We start from the raw sequence: 27622 nt of genomic DNA on the forward strand, positions 1-27622 counted from the left end.
AGTAGAGAATGTGTAATGGAAATTATCAGAAAGAAAGTGGTTTGGGAACAGCAAATAAACTAAACTAAACTATAAGAATTAAAAGAAAAAGGAAGGCATTTGCTGTTGGTTTTCTCAGGCTATCTTGGAATAGTTTCTGGAACATTTCAGATCTTAGATTAATTTGTCATTCGAAAGTACAATGTAAAGCATTTGCCCATATATGTAACGTATGTTTGTTTTATGTAAGATGTAATGAGGGATCTAATTAATTGTACATATGTATAAAATGTAGCAATCAACTACATCTAATTTATTGTAACATCCAATAAGTTCCATTATAAAGCATGACATATCAGATGTAAAACTGACTTTTATTGCTAATGCTTGTGGAAGATATATAGACATACTAATCCCCTTAAGTCAATGGGTTTGATCATTTATCATTATGTATGTGTGGGTGTGTGAGTTTAGATATGTGAGTATGTAAAGAAAATATTAATGATAAAATGAAATGAATTGGTTGTAGCATGGACTTCAGCTCCAACTGTATGGTACTTGCTTTGTAAATCATTATCTTTTGCAAAAGCACAAGGGCTTAAATTTTATGGAGGATTAATAATCAGATTGTGATGTTCATGCCTTTTCCAAGATAGCAGTGGCAGAGGAGGGGGACTAAGTTACTTAATGGTAATGTTTATATATCAAATAATCTATATGAAAAATACCTGTCTCCATGAATTGGAAGAAAAAATTAATTAATATAGCTTATTAAATTAAAACAAAAAAAATTTTAAAGGAAAAATTTGAGGTATAAGAAGAATGTAGAAGTTATGGATAATCCAAGTGATAGATAGAGGTTTAGTAATATTAACCCTTTACCTACCAGTGATCTCATATGAGATCACTTAAAAATTACAAGTTTCGTAATTATCTGTCAATATTTACACATATCTAACCTTTTTGCTATATCTATTAGGTATATTTCTCTGATATCCAAATGAGGTTTGCTAATTTTTCACCCAATATCTCGCTTATTTCTATTTAAAATGTTATTTTGAAATGTTATTTTGATCATTCCAGCGTGTTTCTAAGGCTGTTTTATGCTAGAAATCAAAGTTTCATAAAAAAATTCCAGTTAATAGAATTATGGGAGGTAATGGGTTAAAGACTGAAACACATGAAGAAATGTAATTCTGCTGAAGTATGATATAAGCAAGTAATGGCATAAAAAGGTACAACCTGAAATTTACATCTTTTAGAAGACTCAGACAATGTTGTCATTTTTTAATTTTTTTTTTATTCATGAATTAAAATATTAAATACTAGTGGTCTGAAAGTGTGGAAATCAATCTCTGAGATTTAGATAAACAACAAAACCAGTCAGATCAATTTATTTTTCTATCCTCAGAGAAAAACCTGTGGTCTAATTAAAGTGTCTACTTTTCATAAACCAGACTAAAAATAATGTTTTCTAAAAAAGCATGCCTTAAGTTTTATTTTATGATGAATCTTCCATTGGTTTTACTGATGAGCAACTGGTTGTTCAGTCAACTGATCATCTGACTTATTAAATTAGCATTTAAGTGGTTGAGTATTCCACAGATATATATACCTTCATATATCCCTCCGCAGGTATGTAAATTAGCATGTCACAATATATGATAAGTCTGCTCCTTTGAATTACATGGACTGTCTAACTGATAAGCTTCCATGTATTTCCTGTCTACCTGATGTCATCAACAGGATTTGGGGTTGACCTGAGATTATTGTAAAGACCCTTACCCAAGATCAAACCCAGCACCTTAACTTTCCAGCCATGAGTGCATCCAATATTTTACATACACGTACATGTGTATATGTCTGTGTGGCAAGAAGTTTGCTTCCCAACTACAGGGTTTCAGGTTCAGTCCCACTCTGTGGCACCTTGACAAGTGTCTTCCACTATAGTTTCAGGTTGACCAAAACCTTGTGAGTGGATTTGGTGAACAGAAATTGAAAGAAACCTATTATAAATGTGTGTGTCTGTCTGTTCCCCACCCAGCATTCTTAACAACCAGTGTTGGTGTGTTTACATTCCTGTAACTTAGCAGTTTGATAAAAGAAACTAATAAATTAAGTACCAATCTTTAAAGAATGAAAAAAGAATAAGTATTGGGATTAATTCATTCAACTTCAATTCTTCCAGGTGGTGCCCCAGCATCACCACAGTCTAATGACTAAAAGAAGTAAAAGATTAAAGATTAAATATATATATATATATATATATATATATATATATATATATATATATATATATATATATATATATATATATATATAAAACAAATAATAAATGAGTATATGCATATATATGTACAGTTATGTGCATACCTACGTCTACCTGTATATATAGGAGCATATCTGGGTACAGGACATTGCAAACAAAACGTAGACAAGAAAATAATAATAACCAGAGTACAGAAAACACACAAGCCACATAGAGAACATTTTCCTTCATCAGCTACCCCCATTTTAACACCGGCATTTCGAAGAGTTGGGCAGGACGCATCGTTAAAATGGCTCTTCCCATGGACTGCAAATTAAATTTGTATACACAAATTAAACCTGTGCCATGGAGGAATGTTGTGGCGGACAAAAAACAAGACAGGAAAACAAAGGGAAAAGAAAACAAGACAGGAAAACAAACGGAAAAGGCTATGCGGCCAGACGTGAAAAATTGTGTGTATATGAACGCTGTGAAGCACAAACTGAAAAAGACTGGACGAAGTAAGTTCGCATGTTTGCTCGGCGATAGCCAAGGAAGAAAAGGATTAGTGACCGGAAGCATGTAACCAGGGAGGGGTAAGGAAGAGAGAGAGTGGTAGAGGGAGAAACAAGGGGAGGAAGTAGAAGAATAGGTGAGCAACGAGAGAAAGAGAGGAAGAGAGAAATATAGTAGTAACAGGAGGAAGAATGAGAGGGGAAAGAGAGAGATATAATAGTAACAGAAGGAAGAACGAGAGGGGTAAAGAGAGATACATAGTAGTAACAGAGGAAGAACGAGAAGGGGAAAAAGTGATAGAGAAAGAGATAGTCACGTCAGAAAATATAAAGTTGAAAAAACTACTTACAACAGGGATGACGCAGGCGTTCGATCATGTAAAACAAATAATAAATGAGTATATGCATATATACGTACAGGTATGTGCATACCTACGTCTACCTGTATATATAGGTGCATATCTGGGTACAGGACATTGCAAACAAAACGTAGACAAGAAAATAATAATAACCAGAGTACAGAAAACACACAAGCCACATAGAGAACATTTTCCTTCATCAGCTACCCCCATTTTAACACCAGCATTTCGAAGAGTTGGGCAGGACGCATCGTTTATATATATATATATATATATATATATATATATATATATAATAATAATATTAGGGACAAAATCCAAAATTACAGGTAAAAAACTCAATTAAAATCAATTTATAAAAAATTAAAATTAAATTGAGCCTTATAGATAAAGTATATATAAAATATATAGTTTTAGGGAAAATAACCAATTTTCAAGAACTCATCGATGAAAATTCACTATCACATATATATGCATATATATGTACAGGTATGTGCATACCTACGTCTACCTGTATATATAGGAGCATATCTGGGTACAGGACATTGCAAACAAAACGTAGACAAGAAAATAATAATAACCAGAGTACATATATACATACACATATGCATACATATGCATTATTGTACACTTACAAACACACTGAAATAGAATGTGTGTCTATTAAAAGAAAAGTGGCATCTATGATCATTTATTTCGATTATTAATTTTATGTACATTCTGCTGTAGTCTTCACAGTCAGCAATAGAGTTACCATTATATTTGAATATTCACTTCAACAATACAGCACTTACACACCACCCTTAGCTCTGTAGGACACATTTGGTGATATTCCTAGCTACAGATTTGTAGAACATTCTGGTAAAGATTTTTGCATAGTAAAAGAACAACTAGCTTAAACATCTGGTTGAAAAATCCATATTTTGTTCACTTAAAGCTGTGAGCCGATAATTCTAGGAACTGTCTCAATGACATAGTTTTGATTCTCTGCTGAGAGCCACTTCAGTGATATATATATTACTTATGTCATAGGAAAAGTTATGAATGGGGAAATTTCTGAGTTTCTTAAAATAGATTTGTATATCATTTTTATGTAAATAATAATAATAATTCCATGCTGTATCTCATAATAGTTGTTTTGAGGAAATTGCTTTGTAGATAGTCAAACTAGAAGCTTTGTCGTCAGTGATTCAATGCTTCATTTTTGAGGCTCTAAAGCTATTATGATTGACTTATAAAATAAATAAATAAAGTATTTGGAACACACCAATTTGACTGGATATATTTGTCCTAAAGTGCCAAACAGGATGTTGACAGTGTGTGTGTGTATACACTAAGATTACAAATGTATTGACTGGGTTTACAGATTTTCTACCCATTGATGAGTTAATCACTCATAAAGCCAGGTGTCTAAAGCTTTACATAAGGGACTTTGTAATCTCTGTTATTACCCATTTATATGCACAAACATGATACTGAGAAATAATAATGATAATAATACTTTCTACTATAGACACAAGGCCTGAAATTTTGGGGGAGGGGACTAGTCGATTACATCGACTCCAGTGTTTCACTGGTACTTAATTTATTGACTGTGAAAGGATAAAAGGCACAGTTAACCTTGGCATAATTTGAACTCAGAACGTTGCGACAGGTGAAACGCCGTGAAGCATCTTGCCCAGCATGCTAACGATTCTGCCAGCTCACCACCCTGATAATGATAATAATAATAATAATAATAATAATAATAATAATAAGCCATCCCCATTAGAAGAGGAATATTCCAGGGAGACACGCTCTCTCCACTCCTGTTCTGCCTGGCACTCACACCTTTAACTGAATTGCTAAATAGAACTGGATGCGGTTACAAATGCTACGGAAAAACAGTCAGCCACCTTCTATATATGGATGACCTAAAATTATATGCAAAAAACGACAAAGAGCTAGAAACACTACTACAGACAGTACACGGCTTTACCAAGGAAATAGATATGAAATTCGGATTAGAAAAATGTGCCAAAGCAATCCTGAAAAGAGGAAAATTAGTTAAAAGTAGCAATATAACACTAGATAAAGCCAATGAAATAAGAGAACTAGACAAAAGCCAACCATATAAGTATTTAGGAGTCAATGAACTAGATAGGATACAACATACACAAATGAAAGAAAAAATAAAGAAAGAGTACTATAGACGAGTTAGATCAATACTAAAAACAGAGCTCAATGCTAAAAACAAGATAATAGGTATCAACACTTTAGCTGTCCCAGTTATAAGCTACAGCTACAACATCCTTAACTGGACACTAAACGAACTATGTAAAATAGACAGGAAAACAAGAAAAATAATGACAGGATATAGGATGCACCACCCAAAATCTGACATAGAAAGGCTATACATACAGCGCACAGAAGGTGGCAGGGGTCTTATACAGCTAGAAAACTATTATAAAATAACCACCATAGGACTGCAAAAATACCTACTCCAGAAGCAAGGGAAACTAATACAAATAGCCACAAAACACGAGCAAAACAAAAAACTGTTTTCAGTATTTAAGGAAGCTGACAAATACAAACAAGAAATCAATCTACCTAACAAATACGAAGAAGAAGAAACAACAAAAGCTATAAAACAAATGAAATCCAAACTAAAACTAGAACAGCAACGGACCATGATAAAACGATGGCAAGAAAAGCCCCTACATGGTAAATACTGGGCTAAACTAAATGCGAAAGAAATAGACAGAGAAAAATCCCAGCAATGGCTGAGAAGCTCAGGACTCAAAGCAGAGACTGAAGGATTTTTAATTGCTGCACAAGACCAGAGCCTCCTCACCAGAAATTACCAAAAACACATAATGAAAAGAAATATAACAAGTAACTGTAGAATATGTGGAGATGGACAAGAAACAATAAATCATATTATCTCTGGCTGCCCAGTCCTGGCTAAGAAGGAATATATTCACAGACACGACAGAGCTGGGACCTATATACACTGGAAGCTATGCCAACACTATGGAATGACAACAGAAAAAAGATGGTATAAACACACGCCAGAAAAGGTCACAGAAAACGAGAAAGCAACCATACTCTGGGATATGCCAATACACACAGATAGAGAAATTAAGGCAAATAGACCAGATATAGTTGTCAAAGATCATGAAGAAAAAAAATGCTTTCTAATTGATGTATCAATACCAGCAGATGACAACGTTTCTCTAAAAGAAATGGAAAAACTTTCAAAATACAAAGACCTGGAAATAGAGATAACTCGAATGTGGAATCTAAAAACAGAAACAATTCCTATCATAGTAGGTGCCTTAGGTATAATAAAAAAATATTCAGACAAATACATAACAAAAACACCAGGACTTACAAATATATATAACATACAGAAAATTGCACTACTGGGTACTGCACACATTCTACGCAAAACACTTTCAATACAGTAAACATAAGAGCACCACAGCAAACCACAGCACATACCCAAGGCGCACAGAGCTGCGCTCGGTAGTGAAGTGAAAGCACGTTATAAAAATAAAACTACTGAACAATAATAATAATAATAATAATAAAAATGATGATGATAAATAAATAAATATAAAAAAAGATCATGATACTGTTGATAATAGGAATTGGTTCTATTAAAGACAAATGATTGAGTAGATTTCAAGCAAGATTGAATACTGAAATTCTGTGTGTGTGTGTGTGTATGTGTCAGTACTTCATGTCCACCGAGCATCACATAAGTATCCTCATGGAGACTTGGCTGAAAGCATACTATGGATTTTAATAACATAATTACTTACACGTGCATTTACACTTTACCATAAGTGTATTTGAGTACCTCGATGTAAACAGTGATCATCCACTCTCTCACTTCTACCTCTCTTTCTCTCTCCTGCACATACACATGCGCAGACACATATATAATTGTGTGTGAGTGTGTGCATATGCAAAACCACTCATCATGTACAGCAAGACTAAATAATTTTTTGTTAAACATTAGGAATCTGACAGCGTATGAAATGATTTTTTCATAACCATGCTGTATTAGTGTGTTTGTGTGCTAAGATACCAAATAAAAAAAAAAAAGAACAGATAAAAGCAAAATGAAAAAAAAAATCTCTTCTAAAAGATAAGAGTGTTAAAATTTCTGTTTCAGAATTAGTTATCTTCAAGGAAAGAGATATTGCTGATATGGTTTATATGGGGAGACTGGATTATAAAGCCAGTGTTGCATGTAGAAACTTTAAAAATGTATTATGTAATCATAGAGACTATGCTGGATAGTTGTTAAAGATATATCTTGCTGTTTTGTTAATATTGTATTTCTTTTAACCCAGAGACCTAGAAATGGCTATGGATACTTTCTTTTCTCCTGAATCCAAGTTCTTTTACAGAGTTTAGAAAAACTGAAGGACCACTGCAATAAATATGTGAATTTGAGAGGGGAATATGTCGAATGAAATCAATTAACTGATTCTCCTGTATTTTCTTTTACCCAAAGCCAGGAACTTTTCTGCACCCCATCACACACACACACACATGCACGTGCGTCTATTAGATTCATAGTTCTGTGATCAGCATTTACCATTTCATCTTATGCCTTCCTGGGTTTCCCTTTTCTGCAAACTTCATCCACATTAAATTAACAGTACTGCATATAACTGTTCTCATCCATACACATCACATACATACTAGCACGGCCTTCTTTCTTGCACACATTCACACACACAAAATTACATATATTTACTTACCTTGTGTACACACATACATAAATTCTTTAATTGAAAACAAAACTTACTAAATATTTAAAATTCCAAAGCAGTCCAACGAAGATTTGAAGGTCAGGTTTCAAAATTAGTATTCTTAAACAAATAAAAATAATGAAGAAATGTGAAAAATATTTCAAATATTTTCAGAAGCATTTCTCATAAATTCTCTGTTGCACGTGTGTATACACACATGTACATATATATATATTCTATATAATAGAACTACATGATGTTAGGTGAACTTATACTGAATGTTTATCTTAAACATACATTTTTTTATGGTAGGAGACAGATATGTATGGTGACAGGGAAGGAGAAATAATTTTGTGGTTCAGGGAGCTGATCAATGTAAAATGTGGGTAGATGGGACAGTATTAAGAATGAAGGATGGATATCAAATCAAATGGTTTCAGGTAGTGAGAAAGAAAAAGTGATATTAGGGAAAAGTTGGTGAAGTATGCAGTTCTGCTCACATTTAATTATAGTAGCAATTCTGTCTTTATTTTCATTATATCTAATGTATTATAAAGTTGAACTTATAGTGTAAGGTATTCATAGCATTAATGGAAATTAGGCTCATCTAACATCATCATCATCGTTTAACGTCCGCCTTCCATGCTAGCATGGGTTGGACGATTTGACTGAGGACTGGTGAAACCAGATGGCAACACCAGGCTCCAATCTATCAACACAGTAATCATTTACTGAATTATATTCTGAAGTCCAAACATTCAGTTTGTATTTTTTTAACAAATTTGAGATAATATATGCTTCATATCTAATAATTAATATTTACAGTGTCAGTCGAAGCAGATACATCACGGATGTGTGTTCTCACATTCTGTTTGCAAATAGATCTATTTTTGTTGGTATCTTATTGAATAATGAATATATTTCATGGATTCATATTGTACTTTGATTTGCTTTATTCTAAGTTATATTTTTTTAAATTTTCTACTTTGATAATATTACTTTAAGACAGCATCCAGCAAGGAAAATAATGCCAGAATCTAATTTTTTACATATTTCATCTTTAATCTCACTTTAAAACCATTGACAATATCACTTTACTAGTTGAATATCTGTTACATAATATGTACTATTTGTTCCAAGCAAATGTAATATTCCACCCACCCATCCATTCATCTTCTCTGCTTACTTTTCCTGGCAGGGTCATGGTTGGATGGAGGAGGGGTAGAACTCAAGCACATCCTTTATAGGGTCCTATCAGAAGCAATTGTCATTAAGACTTTCTAGTTTGATTCCCAAGCATGACCCACTGAGACTGTGGATATCATCCAACCATCTCATTCTTGGTCGACCCCTAAGTCTTCTGCTGGTTGGCTCAGCTTGAAGAATCTGGCTTGTGATTCTTTCCTGCGACATTCAAATCACATGTTCACAGTACCAGAGATGTGACTTTCAATGCAGAAGAATAGTAGCTCAACTTGGAGTGACTCCAAGATCTCCGAACCACACACCCTGTTGAGTAATGTTACTCTAGAGATCCTTAGGAGGAACCTCAGGTCAGTTCTGATCAAGCAAACCTATGATCCACATTCCAGCCATGACATATCCTTTTTTTAGGTACAGTATATCAAGGACTTCATTACCAAATATTCTTTTTTTTTTTTTTCTTTTTTAAAGATTGTAAGATTTTGTGTTGAACGAGATTTGGCTGCTATTTCTAGCTGAAGGACTGCTCACACATTTTCTCATTGATTCATAATATTCTGGTTTATTTCCTTTGTGAACATTTTACACTGTGTTTTCACACGTTATTACTTCCTGGTGTTTCAGTTAGGACTCTTTCTGTGACAGTTAAAAACTCGAGGTTATTGTTATTTTTAATTAGTTGGCACAGAGCATTAAACAGGACTCATCTCTTTTTAGTTGACCAAATTACTCCTTGATCTTTGTAGGGCATTAACTCGGAGTTCAACATAAGCTCATAATTGCATACCTTATCACTTAACAGGACCAGCTGTTTACACTCCTAATGACAGATCAAGTTCCTGAAATTCTGGATTTTGCTATTTCACAATTAAACTCTTCTCATTTCCAAATATGAACTCTATTTCAAGTTTTCAATATCTGTGGCTGCCAATCTACTTAACAGAGTCAATTCTAGGTTCTCAAACTACGAGCAAGGTATTTGTTAATAGATTCAGAAAATAGAATTATTATTATTGTTATTTTAAATTAAAACATTTTCTGCTGATATTATTATATTTGGGGATGGTCATATTTTTGCCAATTAGACACGTGCATTTGGTCTTCACTTCAGTTTTATTATTATTTCAGTGTCCTTCATCTAAGCACTTTCATCATACATCCTGTGACCTTTTCAGTGACTCTTTATCCCATGTGTCTTCTCTTGTTCTGTTTAGTCTGGCAAAATATAACCATACCCAAATATAATAATATCTGTTTTAACACATGATTTCACATCTGATATCTTGCAAAACAAATACATAGACATGAATTTTCTGCTGAGTCTGACATAGAAACAACTTCTTGAATAAGCCCTTCTATAACTTATGTAGGTATTTGTTAGCCTTTTCACCATTCCTCTTCTGTTTTTTTTTTAATTCAAACATAAACTCATCAATGCAGTTACTCTCCCCACCTCAGCTCATCTTCTTAACACCCACTCCTACAATTCCCACCCTCCATCTACCTGTGTTGACTAATGCATTTCCCTCTACCCCATCTCTATCCATTTACTTCTCTCTTTTCACACTCTCATGAATTTACTTACTGACTCATTCACACTCTCCAATCCTCTATTCCACCTCCCATATATTCTTGACATCACATGATGGCTACTATAAACGAACATCATCATCATACAAGCAATGTTGTTCATCTCTAGTCTTCTGTGAAAAACACCTCTGGCCACGGGGAAATATTACCTTACCTGGAAACAGGTGAAAGTTGGTGACAGGAAGGCCATCGGCATCTTCACATAGAAAATTTGTCTCAACAAAATTCTGTTTGATTTATGCAAGCACATTATATAAGAATGATGATGATGATGGTGGCAGTGGCAATGATCTGCAGGTACAGTGGTACAAGTGGCTGAGACACTAGGTCAGGGTTTAAAGTCATCTCACATGCATTGTATAAATTCAATGAAGCATATTTTACTCCAGTCATCTTATCATAAAAATGGAAATGTGCTGCAAATTCAAAGAGCTTAATTCGTGTTTTTATAGCATCGATTCCTATATTTTTTTTACTAGTTTACTGATTGGACTGCAGTCCTACTGACGCACTACCTTTAATGGTTTTTAGTCAACTATAACAACTCAAGTAGTTTGTGTGGTACTTATTTTATTGGTGCCATAAGCTACAAAATGTAAAATCAATATTGACATTATAAGAAATAATTTAATCAAACTTAAAGACTGCATGGCATTTCTGTTTGAATGTACCAGTTCTCACCCTACACTGATATAAACACACGCACGCACGCGCGCGCATATACTGTTTATACTGTTTCTGCCTGCCATTCTACTCAAACGGATATTGATCAGTTTGAAACTACTGTAGATGACACTTCTCCAAAGTGCTATGCAATGAGATGAAACTTGAGACTATGTACTCGTGAAGTGGACTTTTGACTACACGGCTAAACCCCACTTCCTATTAAGTAAGGAAGAGATGATGACTTCTGGAAAGGACACTAATTTATTGGAAGTAACTTTGTCAGAATAACCTAGTAACCTACTACCTGTTTCCAGAACTGTGGCACTGTAGAATTAAATGCTTTGACCTGAAACATAACTCCTACAGAGGATTTGAACTCATGATGTGTTGGTGGTTCAGAACCTTATCTTCTCAGCCATTTCATATCTTAGAGGAATTTCATTGTATTAACCCTTTCGTATTCTGTCAAATGTAAGGCTTACTCATTAATTCATATTATTTTGAATTAATCAAACATTATCTTGTTGCTTTGAGATTTTGATGATGTGATTGTTTATTTTTAGAATGACGTTGGCATTAGGAAGGGCATCCAGCCATAGAAACCATGCCAAAACAGACATGAAGCCTGATCAGCTTCTGTCAAACTGTCCAATCTATGCCAGCATGGAAAATGGATGTTAAATGATGATGATGATGATGTTGATGACATTATAGGATAGCTGGGAGAGGCCAGATCTGGCCAGTTTGAACATAAAAACATGTAGAATAGTTTGGCTGGATATGGCTTGTGTAAATGCTAAAGAGTTAAATAGAAAATGATCGAGTTGGTTCCTTCTTAGTTGGCATCCATTTAAATTTTACTCCTTGTAGAATTATTGATATGCATGTTCTTTTATCTTTTAGTTGTTTCTGTCATTGGACTGTGACCATGCTGGAGCACCACTTTGAAGGGTTTTAGTCAAAGAAATTGATCCCAGTACTTATTTTAAAAATCTGGTACTTTTTCTGTTGGGTCCTTTTGCTGAACTGCTAAGTTACAGAGATGTAAACAAACCAGTTGTTAAGTTGTCGACATACACGCGCACCAACAGGCTTCTTTCAGTTTCCGTCTATCAAATTTACTCACATGGCTTTGGTTGTCCTGGAGCTATTGCAGAAGACACTTGCCAAAGGTGCCATGCAGTGGAACTGAACCCATGAAACCATGTGGCTGGGAAGCCAACTTTCAACGAATGAATGTCCAAACTTACTATGTAATTTAAACTCAGAGCCATGAAACAGCAAATCAAAGGTAGCATACAATACTTCATTTTCTCACTTCTGCACTAATTTCTCAGTGAATGCATATATCAGAATAATAAACTTTCAACACACATGAGAAAGTGGCTGCTGCCTTGATGGGTTGAAAAGAAAAAAAATCAATACTATTTTTTAAGAAATGAACAGTAATGATACCAGAAAAACACAACTTCTCTGTCCATCTCTCTCTCTCTCTCTCTCTCTCTGTCCATATCTCTCTCTCTCTCTGTCCATATCTCTCTCTCTCTCTCTGTCCATATCTCTCTCTCTCTGTCCATATCTCTCTCTCTCACTTTCTCTCTCTCTCACTTTCTCTCTCTCCCTCTCTCTCTCTCCCCCTCCCTCTCTCTCTTACTCTCATTGAGACGGATCTCTCTACCTGCTAGTATATTTTACCAGTAAAGTATCTGCATTTTGTTTTAATTAGCTCTTTATTGCCGCTAAATTTAACAGGTCTTTACTTTTTGTATCTTCATCTCTCATGCCTTGTTTAATTCACTTCACAGCTGTCTAAAAAATATATAACATCAACAACAAACTTCAGTTGTTGTTTGTACTGCTATAAAATAATTTCTTTGTAGGTTGTAGCTGTACTATTTGCTGTTTGCCTGTTTCTAAAGTCTGAACTGAAAACTCTTTAAGAGCTACAAAAGCATTGATTAATAATTTAAAATTTCTAAAATAAAGTATAAATAAAAAAAAAGTAACCCAGCCTAAATTTGATACAATTTTGGCTGAAATGATTGGTGAAGTTATAACTAAACTTGCCTTTCTACTCTAACATACATAGTTACTACCCATGAATTTATCAATACTCTTACTCTTTACTCTTTTACTCTTTTACTTGTTTCAGTCATGTGACTGCAGCCATGCTGGAGCACCGCCTTTAGTCGAGCAAATCGACCCGAGGACTTATTCTTTGTAAGCCTAGTACTTATTCTGGTTGTCAAGCGATGTTGGGGGGACAGACACACAAATATATACACACACATACACACACACATACACACACACATATATACATATATACGACGGGTTTCTTTCAGTTTCTGTCTACCAAATCCACTCACAAGGCTTTGGTCGGCCTAAGGCTATAGTAGAAGACACTTGCCCAAGTTGCCACGCAGTGGGACTGAACTCAGAACCATGTAGTTGGTAAGCAAGCTACTTACCACACAGCCACTCCTACGCCTTGTGAATGAATTTGGAAAAGAAAAACAGTGCTAGTGCCCATCATATGTGTTTGTCTCTCACTACTGCTTGACAGTGTGTTTACCTCCCTGTAACCTAGCAGTTTGGCAAAAAGTTTGATAGAATAACAACCAGACTTTAAAGCATTAATACAGTATCCCAGCAAGACTGCATTCCAATGAGTAAAACCAGTAAAAGAGTATACAGATGTACTTGTTTCAGTCATTGACTGTGGTCATGTTGGAGATCTGCCTTGAAGGGTTTAGTCAAATGAATCAACCTTTATATTTTGTGCCCAAAATTTAAAGATTTGTTTTTAAAAACTTTCTGCACTGTTAGAAGCTCTCCCTATTTATCATTTCATTCATTATTCTACTTCTGGATGTAAAATATTCTAAAAACAGAAAAGTTTATAAATTTATCTTCCATCTGTCACTTGTTTTAGTCATTAGACTGCAGCCATGGTGGGGCACCACCTGGAAGAGTTTTTAGTCAAACAAATCAACCCCAGTACTTATTTTTAAGTCCAGTACTTATTCTGTTGGTCTCTTTTGCTGAACTGCTAAGTTCCAGGGCTGTAAACAAACCATCATCAGTTGTCAAAAGGCATTCATGGACAAAGACACATGCACGCACGCACACACACACACACACACACACACACACACACACACACAGATAGACAGATAGACAGACAGACAACAGGCTTCTTTCGGTTTCCATCTACCAAACCTATTCAAAAGGTTTTGGTCAGCCCGAGGCTATAGTAGAAGACACTTGCCCAAGATGCCACAGAATGGGACTGAACTTGAAACCATGTGGTTGGGCAGCTAGCTTCTTACCATACAACCAAGCATACTTTTTAAATATTTCATTACTATAAGGAGACCTGAAATACCCATAGGCACTACCGTACCTACTCAATCCAAGTTAGAAAAATAAAGCAATATATGAACTATAGATTAGCTTGAGAGGTGGAAACCTGCAACCTTAAGGTTGCATGTAACCTTTTGAATAACTAATCATAGTAAGAAAGTCATTATGTTGGAATATACTCTTTTATGGATTTTAGAAACATTTGTATATATTTCTTTATGTACACTTTGTTTAAAACCCTGTGGTCTTGAGTTCAGTTCTACTGTACAGCACCTTGGACAATTGTCTTCTATTCTAGACCAAAGCCTTGTAAGTGGTTGTGGTAGACAAAAAACTGAAAGAAGTTTGTGTTGTGTGTGTGTGTGTGTATACAGACCTTTTTCTCTGTCTGATGATGAGCTATGCTCAAAACATAACATCCCACTCTTTTTTCCATCTTATGCTGAACATCAACCTATTATATTCACTGTGTATGTCCTTTTGACTTTTGTTGTTTTTATCTTGGATTTGCCTATATATATATATATATATGCGAGAATGTACGAAAAAACAACAACAGACAAGGACAGGTGGTGTAAATAACAAAAGGATGTATTAGTATGACGCTCGGGAATACGGAAAGTCTTTGACGTTTCGAGCTACGCTCTTCAACAGAAAGAATACGGAGACACGGAGAAAAAAAATTGAATAGTGTTCAGTCAACGGTCAATCATAATAATGGCTAATAATGGCTGACCGGAAGTTAGAAATTCTTTTTTCAGGAGAGCTAAGAAAAGGGGGAGATAACAAACGGTGATCGAAGAACGAGGGGCTGTGTGTGGGAGATAGAATGCTGGTGATCTTGACGTAATATATATATATATATATATATATATACATACACATATATGATCATCACTGACACAGTGTGTGCAAAATCTTAAGTTCAATAAGTCTTGTACAGCACCTCATAGACCTTCTCTGCCCTATTGACATAATCCAGAGACAAGCTGAAACAATATCTAGTGCTAATATACATCACAGGCTAGTGTGGAAGTGCCATGATCTCAAACTCAAACAAAAATATTCGCAAAATGTCCAATACCACTCCCTACATATCTGGTTTTATATCTGAGTGACATTCTTTTAGAGATATGCTTTAATAAATGTTGAGAGGCTCCTCACTTCCTGTGGTCTTCCAGCATGCTGAATACCAACTCGGAATTTTTAAGAGTCCATGTTGTTGCTAGATAGTTGTTGAATTAACACTAGGTTCATCCATTCTTTTGACAGGTCTTATTTTTAGTCCTCCTGGGTTTCTAACAACCCTTTTCACCAGGCTAACCTGGTGGAGCTGCTGGTATAAGTGCTCATGACCTGACCATACAAAGGGTTGTACTAGATTTCCATGCTATGAGTAGCATTCATGAGAGACCTCACAAGTAACTTGACATCTATCTGTCTACTTATCTATCTATCTATCTATCTATCTATCTATCTATCTATCTATCTGTTTGTCTATCTGTCTGTCTGTCTATCTGTCTGTCTGTCCATATCTATCTGTCTGTCTGTCTGTCCATATCTATCTATCTGTCTGTCTGTCCATATCTATCTGTCTGTCTGTCTGTCCATATCTATCTATCTGTCTGTCTATCTATCTATCTATCTATCTATTTATCTATCTATCTATCTATCTATCTACTTATCTATCTGTCTATGTGTTATGCAGTTAGGGTAAATCCCAACTGTTTCATCTTGAAGCACATCTACTTATTCCATTATTGTAATCAGTATGTATCCATAGTTGCTGCCATATGTCAGTCAAAATACATGTTAAAATTGAGAATTATGGAAATATTATTTGCAGAGTTATTGTATAACAAAACAGGGAAGTGGAAATGTTTTGGTATTATTTATTCCCCATTACACATGTTTCTTTTGCTAATAGGAATTACAATGATTTACATATTAGATAGACATGTAAGGAATGCGCTATTAGAAATTCGTCAGATGGAGGAAAATTTTCTTTTTATGATACAAAAATCACATTTAGATGAAGTGTTTACTATATTGTCATCCAAGTGTGACACACATGCCAGTTGGTGATGGTGTTGGTTGGTTTTTTTTAGATTTTAATTATTTCTGTGATAAAATTAGCGTTTTCATGCCCCAAAATTAATAAATTAATACACATACAGTACAGTACTGTACTGTATAACACATTAATTAAAATATATTAGAAGAAAATATATAGTGTACCATAGCCGAGTAAATAAAGAATCACACATACTGTATGGAAAACGAAACTCAGGAGGCGAGTGTGTGGTGTCATTTTGCATTTATAATAAAATAAATTTGTACAACTACTATTAAACCTTGGGAGAGGCATTATGCCAGTAATAAACACATGCACTGGTTCGGTCCTTTATTTATTTATAAACAGTATTTAGTTTTTTTTTTGTTTTTTTTTGTTAAATTATTTCATTGCACTCTTGCAATCTCTTCAGTAACCCTTCTCTCCACTTCCATTTATTTTTAAAATAAATTCAAGTGGAGAAACGGGTTACTGAAGAGATTGCAAGAGTGCAATGAAATGATTTAACAAAAAAAAAAAATAAATAAAAAAATAAAAACTGTTTATAAATAAATAAAGGACCGAACCAGTGCGTGTGTTTATTACTGGCATAATGCCTCTCCCAAGGTTTAATAGTATTTCTTTCAACACACGTATTCACATCAAGAATCTTGCACACCAAATACACATACAAAATTTATAAAAATTATAAAAATACTAAAAAAAAAAAAAATACAGTATTGTTTCTACTTCGCAGATTTTCTCCTATTGCAGGGGTGGGGGTGGAATGTAATACCTGCTATAGTTGAGGGATTACTGCTGTATTGTTCTTATTTTATTATTTAAATTGGAGCAAATGTGAAGAGATAAATGACTTTCATTACAGTAAAGACCTTAAACTTTAAAATCTTGGAAGTATGATTTGTAACTGAAATGATATTTGCTCTATGTCCTTGATAAACTGGAAAAGCAAGAAAATGTTGCCAGTTTCGTGTGTGCGTGTGTGTGTATATATAAGGAAACAACAAACAGATATGCAGCATGTGTACATGCAAGATTTATAGCTATATTGCTAGCTATTTGACAGAAGATTTACATTTTAAATAATCAAATATTGGCAGTGCAGGTAGAGAATGAGAATACCATTCAGGAAGGTTAAGAAAATACATCAATAGAATAGAAGAAAGTTTCTGTAGACTACAGTGAGTACCTGGAAATATAATGTCAAGACTTTTATTAAAAATCATTTCTGACATTGATTTGAAGCCAGTTTTTGTAGGAGAGATATAGTTAACTAAATTGACTCACAGTATATTACTGGGATTTATTTCTTCACCAACTGCCACCATTATAGATTAAAAAATAAAAACTCAGAATCTGTATTCATAAGAGTTGAATGAACATTATATTGTCAGACATTTAGTGACAGCAGTGTATCATTTGTATTATTCTTCTACTTATCCAATTGTAATGCCTTCCAGTATATTTATTTTATGAACAAAGGTATATAAAACACAAAGCTAACCCTGGTGGTACACTATAATAATAATACAGTATTCTTTCTTTAGATTCTAGTCATTGAAGTCTGTGTTCCTGGGTAAGGAACTTCTTCAACAAAAGCCTTGTGAAATCTATACACATTCTATTGTTTTGCCATTGATACTTTTATCTATAGATCTAAATATTTATTCTGCAACTCTGGTTTGTACAATGCATTGTTTGATGTCCTCTTGGACTTGGAGGAAAAGAAATGAGTGGAGTTAGTGCAGTGTTTTGTTTTTAATCAGTGCAAACATAAACATATGCAATCACACACTACCTCCCTCCCTCCCTCTCTCATATACACGTACACAACAAGTATCTGAACAGAATCCGTCTACCAAATGCAATTCTAAGGTTATGATAAGCACTCACCCGAGGTGCTGCAGAGTGGGATTGAACCAGGAACTGTAGTTGTATAGTAAGCCTTTAGCCATACAACTATGTTTGCACATTTATTATGCGTGTGTGTGTTTGTGCACACATACTCACAAATTTTTATCTTTTACTTGTTTCAGTCATTAGACTGCAGCCATGCTGAGGCCCTGCCTCGAAGAAGTTTTTAGTCAAATGAATCAACCCCAGTATTTTGTCTTTTTAAGCTTGGTACTTATTATATCAGTCTCTTTGGCTGAACCACTAAATTACAGGGACATATGTACACCAACACCAGTTGTCCAGTGGTAGTGGTGGAACAAATACAGACACAGAGATACACTCACACACAAATACATATATACATATATTGCGGACTTCTTTCAGTCTCTTTCTACCAAATCCATTCACAAGGCTTTGGTTGACCTGAGGCTATGGTAGGAGGCACCTGCTCAAGGTACCATGCTGTGGGTCTGAACCTGAAACCATGTGGTTGGGATGCAAGCTTCTTACCACACAGTGATGCCTGTGCCCATGTCTATGAAGTAAAAATATGTCATTGATAAATGGGAAAACATTTTCAATGATCTTGTTGCTCTCAGTGTCTTCGGATTCTATTACAGGTCGCATAAAAATAGAAACTAAATAAGTACCCCACCTCCCAAATTGAAATATTTGTCTATACCATCTATTTCTTCAACCACCAAATACACAGAAATGTGTGTGTGTGTATATATATATATATATGTATGTGTGTGTGTATATATATATATATATATATATATATATATATATATATATAGGCTATCAGTCTTATTCTATTGCTTATCAGAATTTTATATATTGGCAATCAAGTCGTACTCTATTGCTCATCCCAGTTGTGTATATTGGCAATCAGTGCTACATATAAAAGATGATTAATCTCTTTTTTTCTCGTTTGGAAAATACTAAATGTAAATATAGAAAAGATGAACATATTGTATTTCTGTTTAAATGTGTCTTCTGTAAAATTGGCTCAGATTAAAGATCTTTTCTTTTTTCTTTATCATTTTGTTTTTCTTTCTTTTCTTGGGTTCCTCTTTATTTTCTCAGATTTTCTTCATGTTTTTTTAGTCTACTTTCATCCTTTTTTTACTTCTTTAACTTTCTTTCATTTTCTCTTCGTTACCTTGTTTTCTTTCTTTGATTATTCTTCTCCTTCATACTCTATTAATGAACAGGTTAACCCTTTGAACCTGCAAGTACACTTTTATGGGTGCAATTTTGTTTGACTTATGATTCTGGAAGAGCCACTTTAGTATTGCATTTACAGTTGAAAATAATGATGTTTCTGCTAATGAGTGAGCTGTAAATACAAATCTATGTGGAGGTACACTTCTGCATCTTCAAGGAATATAGTTAAATGAAATTTCACCTGCTAAAGCATTTCAAAAGGCTAATAAGGCAAAACCAAGAAGATATTAACACTTTTGATACCAACCCACCTAAGTACTCCAGGAATAGTGGGTGGAGAAGATGGCTGGCTGGAATTATTAAATATGGTTAATTTTGGTGATATAATCAGTATTTAATATAGTTCATTGCTCCATATAGTAAATTGTTTTTATAATAAGAAAAATTGTATTTAAAATTTTAGTCACTATAATATTTACATTGAAGATGATATATATATCAGGTCATCCCATAAGTTCTGTTTGAATTTTGAATACAGAAAACAAGTGATCAAATATTAGAAATAATAAATTTCTAAATCTCTCAGAGAGACTTAAGCAGTAGTGATGCGATAAAGTAGTTGTATACTGCCAACTTAACGTGACAGTCCCAATAAGAGAATATACTACTGCTGTTTAACCCTAGGAAGCTGGACCGCTTCCTATTAGGCCTTGACACACTTCCTGTGCCCTTGGCCTAATAGGAAGCAGTCCGGCTTCCTAGGGCTAAACAGCAGTAGTATATTCCCTTATTGGGACTGTCACGTTAAGTTGGCAGTATACAACTACTTTAAGTGATCAAATGTTATATTTAATTGAAATTTAATCATCAATGTACTTTCCTTGATTATCCATGACTGCCTTTCATCTATTTACAAGCTTTTTAATCCCATCAATGTAAAACTCTTTTGGTTTCAAAGCAAAGAACTCTGAAATGTCAGTTTCGACCTCCTCCTGGCTTGCAAAAGTTATGTCCCCCTAATGATTCTGTAAACTACGAAACAAATAGTAGTCTGAAGGAGCAAGGTCAGGAGAATAAGGTGGATGAGGAATTTTTTCTCAGCCAAGCTTTTTGATCTTCTGTGATGTGACCTTTGCAGTGTGGGATCATGCATTGTCCTGATGAAACATCACTCCTTTTCGATTCACTAAAGCGGGTCTTTTTTTCTTCAAAGCTTCATTCAAATGCTCTAATTGCTGACAGTAGACTTGAGCATTGATTGTTGCATTAGGTGGTAGCAATTCAAAGTGAATTACTCCTTTGCAATCCCACCAGATAGAGAGAAGAACCTTTTTCCTATGAAGTTCCCTTCTCGGTTGTGGTAGAGTTTTTCCCTTCTACCAAGCTACTGTTTATGACATTTAACATTTCAATAGAAGATCCATTTTTCATCACCAGTCACAAGTCTATCCAAAAAGGGTGAAATGAGTTCGTGAGAATGGAGAGAAGAGCAGATGTCAACTCGGGATTTGCGGTTGCTTTCCAACAATTCATTAGGCACCCATTTTCCAAGTTTAGGAACCTTTCCAAGTTGTTGAAGATGACGATGAACAGTTGTATGGTTTGAACTAAGCTTTATTCTTCAACTGATAATGCAGGATTTTCTTCAAGTAATGCCTCAAGGAGCTTATCATCGAACTCAACTGGACATCCTGTTTGATCTTCATCTTCAAGGCTGAAATCTCCACTTCTGAATTTTGCAAACCATCTTCTATAATAATATTTAATTAGTTTAAATGTACACAAATGCATAAAAATAATTTTAAATTTCATTACACATTCTAAAATACTATTAAATTTCATTCAATTTAAAAAAAGATAAAATTGGACAGAGCTTATTGGATGACCTGATAGTTTCAAAATGTCTAGATCTTATTTGAGATTTTTCCTGAATTTTATTTTTTAAGTTAATACTCTTATAGAAGTTCTTCTGTTAATGGAAGTATAAGCTTGGATTAAATTTTTGTAAATTGAATTGCTTAATCCATAGTTACTTCATAAACAAAAATATAATGCAATCATCTCATTATCATCGTTTTAACATTTATTTTCCCCTGCTGCTATGAGTTGGCTATCTCTCTAAGTATCCTTATCCTGGGTCAGTTCATTTGGGAAGCATGATTAAACTGCACTACTGACCAAGTCTTTCTTGGTCTACATGTGTTGCATGTGCCTCTACCATTCAGTGTTTGTCATTTGTTTATATTACACATCCATATTAACATAATTAATTCTCTTTCATATATCTCTTTGACCAGTTGATTTCACATTTGGGTTCAGCTTTTCTGTTGACTTGTAATCTTGACTCTGCTTTTGTCAGCTTTGTACAATTCCTGAACTGCTCTAATGAGCCATTCATCCATATCACATCAAGCATTCTGATTGCCCATTGAAAACCTTTTCTACTTCTAGGTCAACAAATGACAGATAGATTTATTTATTTTCAACTATAACTTATAGAATTCTTTTGCTGTTGCTGTTGTTGTTCAACCTCAAGTCAGCCCTGATTAAGCTACCTTGCAATCAAAGACTGTCCCATCCCATATTCTGACAGTATATATAAGAATACATTATTCAACATATTCTACAGTAGGGTGTTTGTTATTCAAAGAAGCCTAGTTTTCTATTTCTACCAATACAAGCAACTTTATAGAGGCTCTGTCATTAGTTCAAAATTTCAGTTGACTCATCTCGCTGTTACAAATACTATGACACAACCAATCCAGAACACTACTCATATCTGCACTAAATGCAACATATCCACTCTAGTGCAACAACCCACCACTAAATTTACTCTCTCTCTCTCTCTCTCTCTCTCTCTCTCTCATGAATTTCTATCTCTAGTTATTTCTTTTTTCTTTTTATATAATTTTTCAGCTTAATAATTTGTTATAAATATGTCAACTTCTCCACACTATACTTTCTGTTCCCATTCTATTGTTAACCTCTTAAATCCAAAGTAATTGATTGAAATCTTATTTTGCTTGATGACTCATTACATTCTGAAACTACACTCTCACTTTTTCTCCTCATTTTAAATAAAACTTTACTCTTCAGCCATAAATGGCAATAGATAGGAATTAGTTCTACTCATACTTGCAGCATTGACTGCATTCTTAAATAATAATGTACATGCTTGACAGGGATTTTATTTGTTTATTTTATCTTTAAATTTGGTTACTTAATTAGCTGATGACAAAGTTTTATAACTTGTTTTAATTGTTATTAAAATGAGGATTATCCTAGACTTTTTAATCAGCAACTCTGTTCCTGTCCCCTCCCCACAAAGAACTACAAAATATATTTGTATGATGAGGAATGAGTTTGAAGAACTATACGAGGGCTTATCACCAGTTCTTCTACAATCATGTGTATTATTGATTTCAGATTCTGGCACAAGTCCAGCAATTTCAGGAGAAGGGGATAAGTCGGATATGTTGACCCCTGTGTTAAACTGGTACTTATTTTAGCTATTCTGAAAGTTAAAGTCAGCCTTGGCAGAATTTGAACTCAGAACATAAAGATGGAGGGAATGCAGCTAAGCACTTTAACTGGCATGGTAATGATTCTACCAGCTTGCCTAACCATCTCAGTGTGCACAGCGTAGTTATGGAACAACTGATTATAAAATTCCACATCTACAGAAGGCATGGGCAGCCTACAGTACTAAAAAGTTACTTGTAGCTCTGATTTTTTTGTGTAGTACATCATAATTATATAAAAATAATATTTTATTTAAATTTAAACAAAACGTTTAGGCCTTCCTCTATTAATTTGAACAGTTTCATTTCTCTCGCTCTCTTTTATTTGCTTAGTGTAATTATAGAGTGTATTACATACATTGCTTATTGAATCATTTTTTTTAGTGGCATTGGCTGAGTTATAATGCACACAATAACACAATAGGCCCACTACTAGAAAAGGACTGCCCAAGTTTTTCCTATAGGTATCTGGAACAAGGCAGCTTAAAAAGCTTCACCCTTCTCTGTCTATTAATAAAACTGTATTCAGTCCTACAAGCAATTGAAACACTTGTTAGTTTTACAATATTGCTATTGCTGGCATTAACTGTGGTTGTTACTACTCTGCAATGTCTCTACACTAGTGACATGGCATGAGATAGTAAATAACCTATTGGCCAGTTATCTGCTAACCTGTTGGTTTTGTGATTTCTGTTCATTTGGTTAAGTACCACTTAGTTGTTTTATCTGTACAAACAAGTTTTTGTTATATACAACTGTTAATGAAAATGTTTAATGTTTGTTGAATGAGAACCCTTACAGTTAAATGCAATTGCTATCACTTGACACTCTTGTATAAAATGGACGAGAGAGCATATATACTAGTTCTTGAAAGATTATCTTGTTAGACACAGTGTTTTCTCTGTCCAGACATAATGAGTTACACACATGTAAGTAAGTAAAATCCTTAGCTGGCGACCAGAGTGGGATGCTGTCCTTTCAACCAAAATATGCTTTTGTGGATGCTACTGAATGATGGACTCTGGTGATGATGTTATTCCATGCTTTCCAATCCATGGTGCTCTTTAGCATGCTTGAAGTCAAGACACTGTGACTTCAGGTCTTCCTCAATTTGTTTCATCCATGTCTTCTTATTGACCGTTGTAAATGAGTTGCAGTTGTAGGAGCAGTGGTAGTAAAATCCCTATCTTGTAACCAGAGGGGGAGGCTGTCCTCTCAACCAATACACTGCTGTGGGTGCCACTGGATGATGGATTCTGGTGATAATGTTTATTCTATGCTTTCCAGTCCATGGCACTGGCCTTAGCATGCTTGAGGTTAAGGCTTTTTGACTTCAGGTCTTCCTCAACATTTTTCACCTATGTCTTCTTTGGTGCACTGCACTGGATTCTCTAGTGCGTGGTTCACTGCCACCACAAAAGTTGGTGTGGTAGTCATCCAGTACTCATCTCGCAGACATGGCCAAACCACTGTAACCTGTGCTGCTGGATTTGGTCTTCAATGGTTGGCTGCTGCCATTTTTCTTAGATGTCGTTGTTGTTGTAATAAAATGAGGTGTTGCTTTTAGAAAACTTACCAGATTGAGCAGAATCCATCATCCAGTGGCACCCACAGCAGTGTATTGGTTGAGAGGACAGCCTCCCCCTCTGGTTACAAGATAGGGATTTTACTACCACTGCTCCTACAACTGCAACTCATTTACAACGGTCAATAAGAAGACATGGATGAAACAAATTGAGGAAGACCTGAAGTCACAGTGTCTTGACTTCAAGCATGCTAAAGACAGCACAAATATTGTTACAAATACCAACACTTTGCAGTAGTTTTATGCATTAACCCCTCACAAAAAGAAAAAAAAAAAAAAAAAAAGCTAAAGGATTCAGAACTCTTTAAAACAGAGTCCACACTGCAAAGACATTTGGTTTTCCGTTTTATTGTAGTTACTGTAAAGAATTAAAATATATAATGAAATATTTGTTACCAGATACAATTAAGTTCTTTTGTTCACCTAAATTATCATGATTATGGCAATTTTGATGCACTTTGGACAATTATCATCTTTTTTTTTTGTTGATTTTTGTCACTGATTGAATGTATTCTTATCCTTTAGTTGAATGTTCTCTGTACTAATATTGTTATTGTTAGGATTGTGTTGACATATTTTATACAGGAACCTTTATTAAGCTAACTAGAAAAGACATAGTAAAGAAAAAATGTATTAGTTATTGTCTCATATTAGTTTTAGTCTTTTGGACTGTACCAGAAACAACTGTAGACATGTTTCAATCTTATTAGGTCTCCTCGGTGAACCGAGCACTTCACACTACTTTTTTTTATACAATAATTTTCACTTCTAGGCATAAGAAACTAGGAATATTCATATTTAGAGCATAACTATATAAAAATAATAGCTAAGTGTTTATAGCTTTGATGCAGGAAACATAAAAAGATAACTAGAAAACAAAATCTACATTGATAAAAGAACATTATTAGTAACTGACTAATATTATTTTGAGTGTTTTGGCAAATACAGCTGACGACCCAGTATATATTTTAATCTTGTCAGACTTTGAAATACTCAATTCTTTTTCATAAAATAGGTAACCTGCTTTCTAGTGGAAGGATATATATGCAGGAAGTTTGATGTGACAAATGAAAAATGTATAATAAAGAGTTAGAAAGAAATTTTTTTGATACTCATTTGGAAGGTTGACGTGATATATTTTGTGGATTTACATGCTATGCAAACTTATATATATATAGTTAAAGAAGTTGAAAATGTTGAAGTGGTTCCCAAATGATAAACTGTCACAATGTGTAGTTTGGCATGTTGTGAAAATACTAAGGAGATTTTGCATTCACTAACATTAAATGTGTGTGTGTGTGTGAGAGAGAGAGAGAGAGAGAGAGAGTAGGGGGGAGATACAGCCAAACAGACTGAAGTAAATTGAGAGAGAGAGGCTCATTGCATTGAAGATGAAATGAGGTCTGACAGTATGTATACCTCAAATATAGCTAACATAGCAAACATTGCCAAAATATATAATCAAGCTCATTATTCACATTAGTAAAATTAATTTCATTTAATGAATAAAGAAGCAATTAATATTTTTTTGTAGTTTAAATTATCTTCATTGACTAAAAATATCTTTTTTTGATTTATCTTTTGACTTTACATCAAAATATTATTTTCTCTTTGAGTGCTGCAACTAAATAAGTTTGGAAATCATTAATATAGAATATTTTCTTCCTCTCCTTTTACATTCCCACCATGCTCATCAATTCATATAGCTTTGAAGTATGGATTTTACAATTAAATCATTATCTTTTTAATCTTAAATCAGGATCTATTTGTAATTAGCATGTAACAAAAATAGCATCCAATTACTAGTTAAGTTTCTTTTCTTTGTGCTTTAACTCAGAGATAAGATTGTTTGCAGCTAGAACAGTTAAATATATATTTAAAAGTTATGAAGCAATTGTAAGTTTGGCAGATTTAAAACATGCTAACTGTGGGGATGACTTGAAAAGAAAGTTATATTAATTACTATTGCTACATAATGGTAAATATTATATTTCTTATATATGATACACTTGTTTGAAATAGGAATTGTAAGTACCAGTTTGCTCCTATTGGTCATTTTGCATCCAACATTAAATTGTTGTTTTGTTCAACAATGCTGGGGACAATTTAATTTATACTTAATTCCTGAAATATATATGTATCTCAGAGCTGATTATGCTTGTTGATAATATCAGGTCATTAAGAATGAAACGTCCAATTTTCTTATGCACCAAGTTTGACAGTCATTAACTCTAACGTTTTATCCTGACAATTCTTTGTCTTACAACATTGAAGAGTTACACCATCACTTTTCAAAATGCAATTCATGGTGTCTGATTATATTGTGAGTTTTCTCTTGCAAATCAATTTTTGTGAACCCATGGATAGATAAAAAATTCATATTGTTTATGAGTATGAGTTCCATCATGGGACCAATGCATCCTAGACAGCTCAAAACATCAGTGAGGTGTTTGATGAAGATAAGGCAAATGCGTGCATTGTATGTCAATGGTTTGAGAAGTTCCGGTTTGGTGACTTTACTCTCGAAAACCAGCACCATGGTACATCTGAGACCAAGGTGGATAATGATGAGCTGGAAACTGTAGTGGAAGCGGATACACCTCAAACTACGCATGAATTAGCAGCAAGGTTTGATGTTTCGATTCCAACTGAATTGGACCATCTGAAACAAATCGGCAAGGTAAAGAAGCTGGACAAGTGGG

At 34.3% G+C, this 27622-nt stretch overlaps 1 protein-coding gene across 7 annotated transcripts in view; it reads left to right on the forward strand.

Moving 5' to 3' along the window:
• LOC106881081 (pleckstrin homology domain-containing family F member 2) overlaps window positions 1-27622 on the forward strand; it is a 222872-nt gene that overhangs the window by 155276 nt on the left and 39974 nt on the right. Inside the window, exon 1 of one of the 7 annotated variants that reach the window (XR_016242260.1) lies at window positions 2352-13528. The exons of the other annotated variants lie outside the window; for them this stretch is intronic. The gene's annotated coding sequence lies outside the window, so the exon portion shown is untranslated. Of the gene's footprint in view, window positions 1-2351; window positions 13529-27622 lie in introns of those variants that run through there. 7 annotated transcript variants of the gene reach the window in all.

Source organism: Octopus bimaculoides, chromosome 6 (genome assembly GCF_046866305.1).
Source record: "Octopus bimaculoides isolate indiv1 chromosome 6, ASM4686630v1, whole genome shotgun sequence".
In the NCBI taxonomy this organism is placed as follows: Eukaryota; Metazoa; Mollusca; class Cephalopoda; order Octopoda; family Octopodidae; genus Octopus; species Octopus bimaculoides.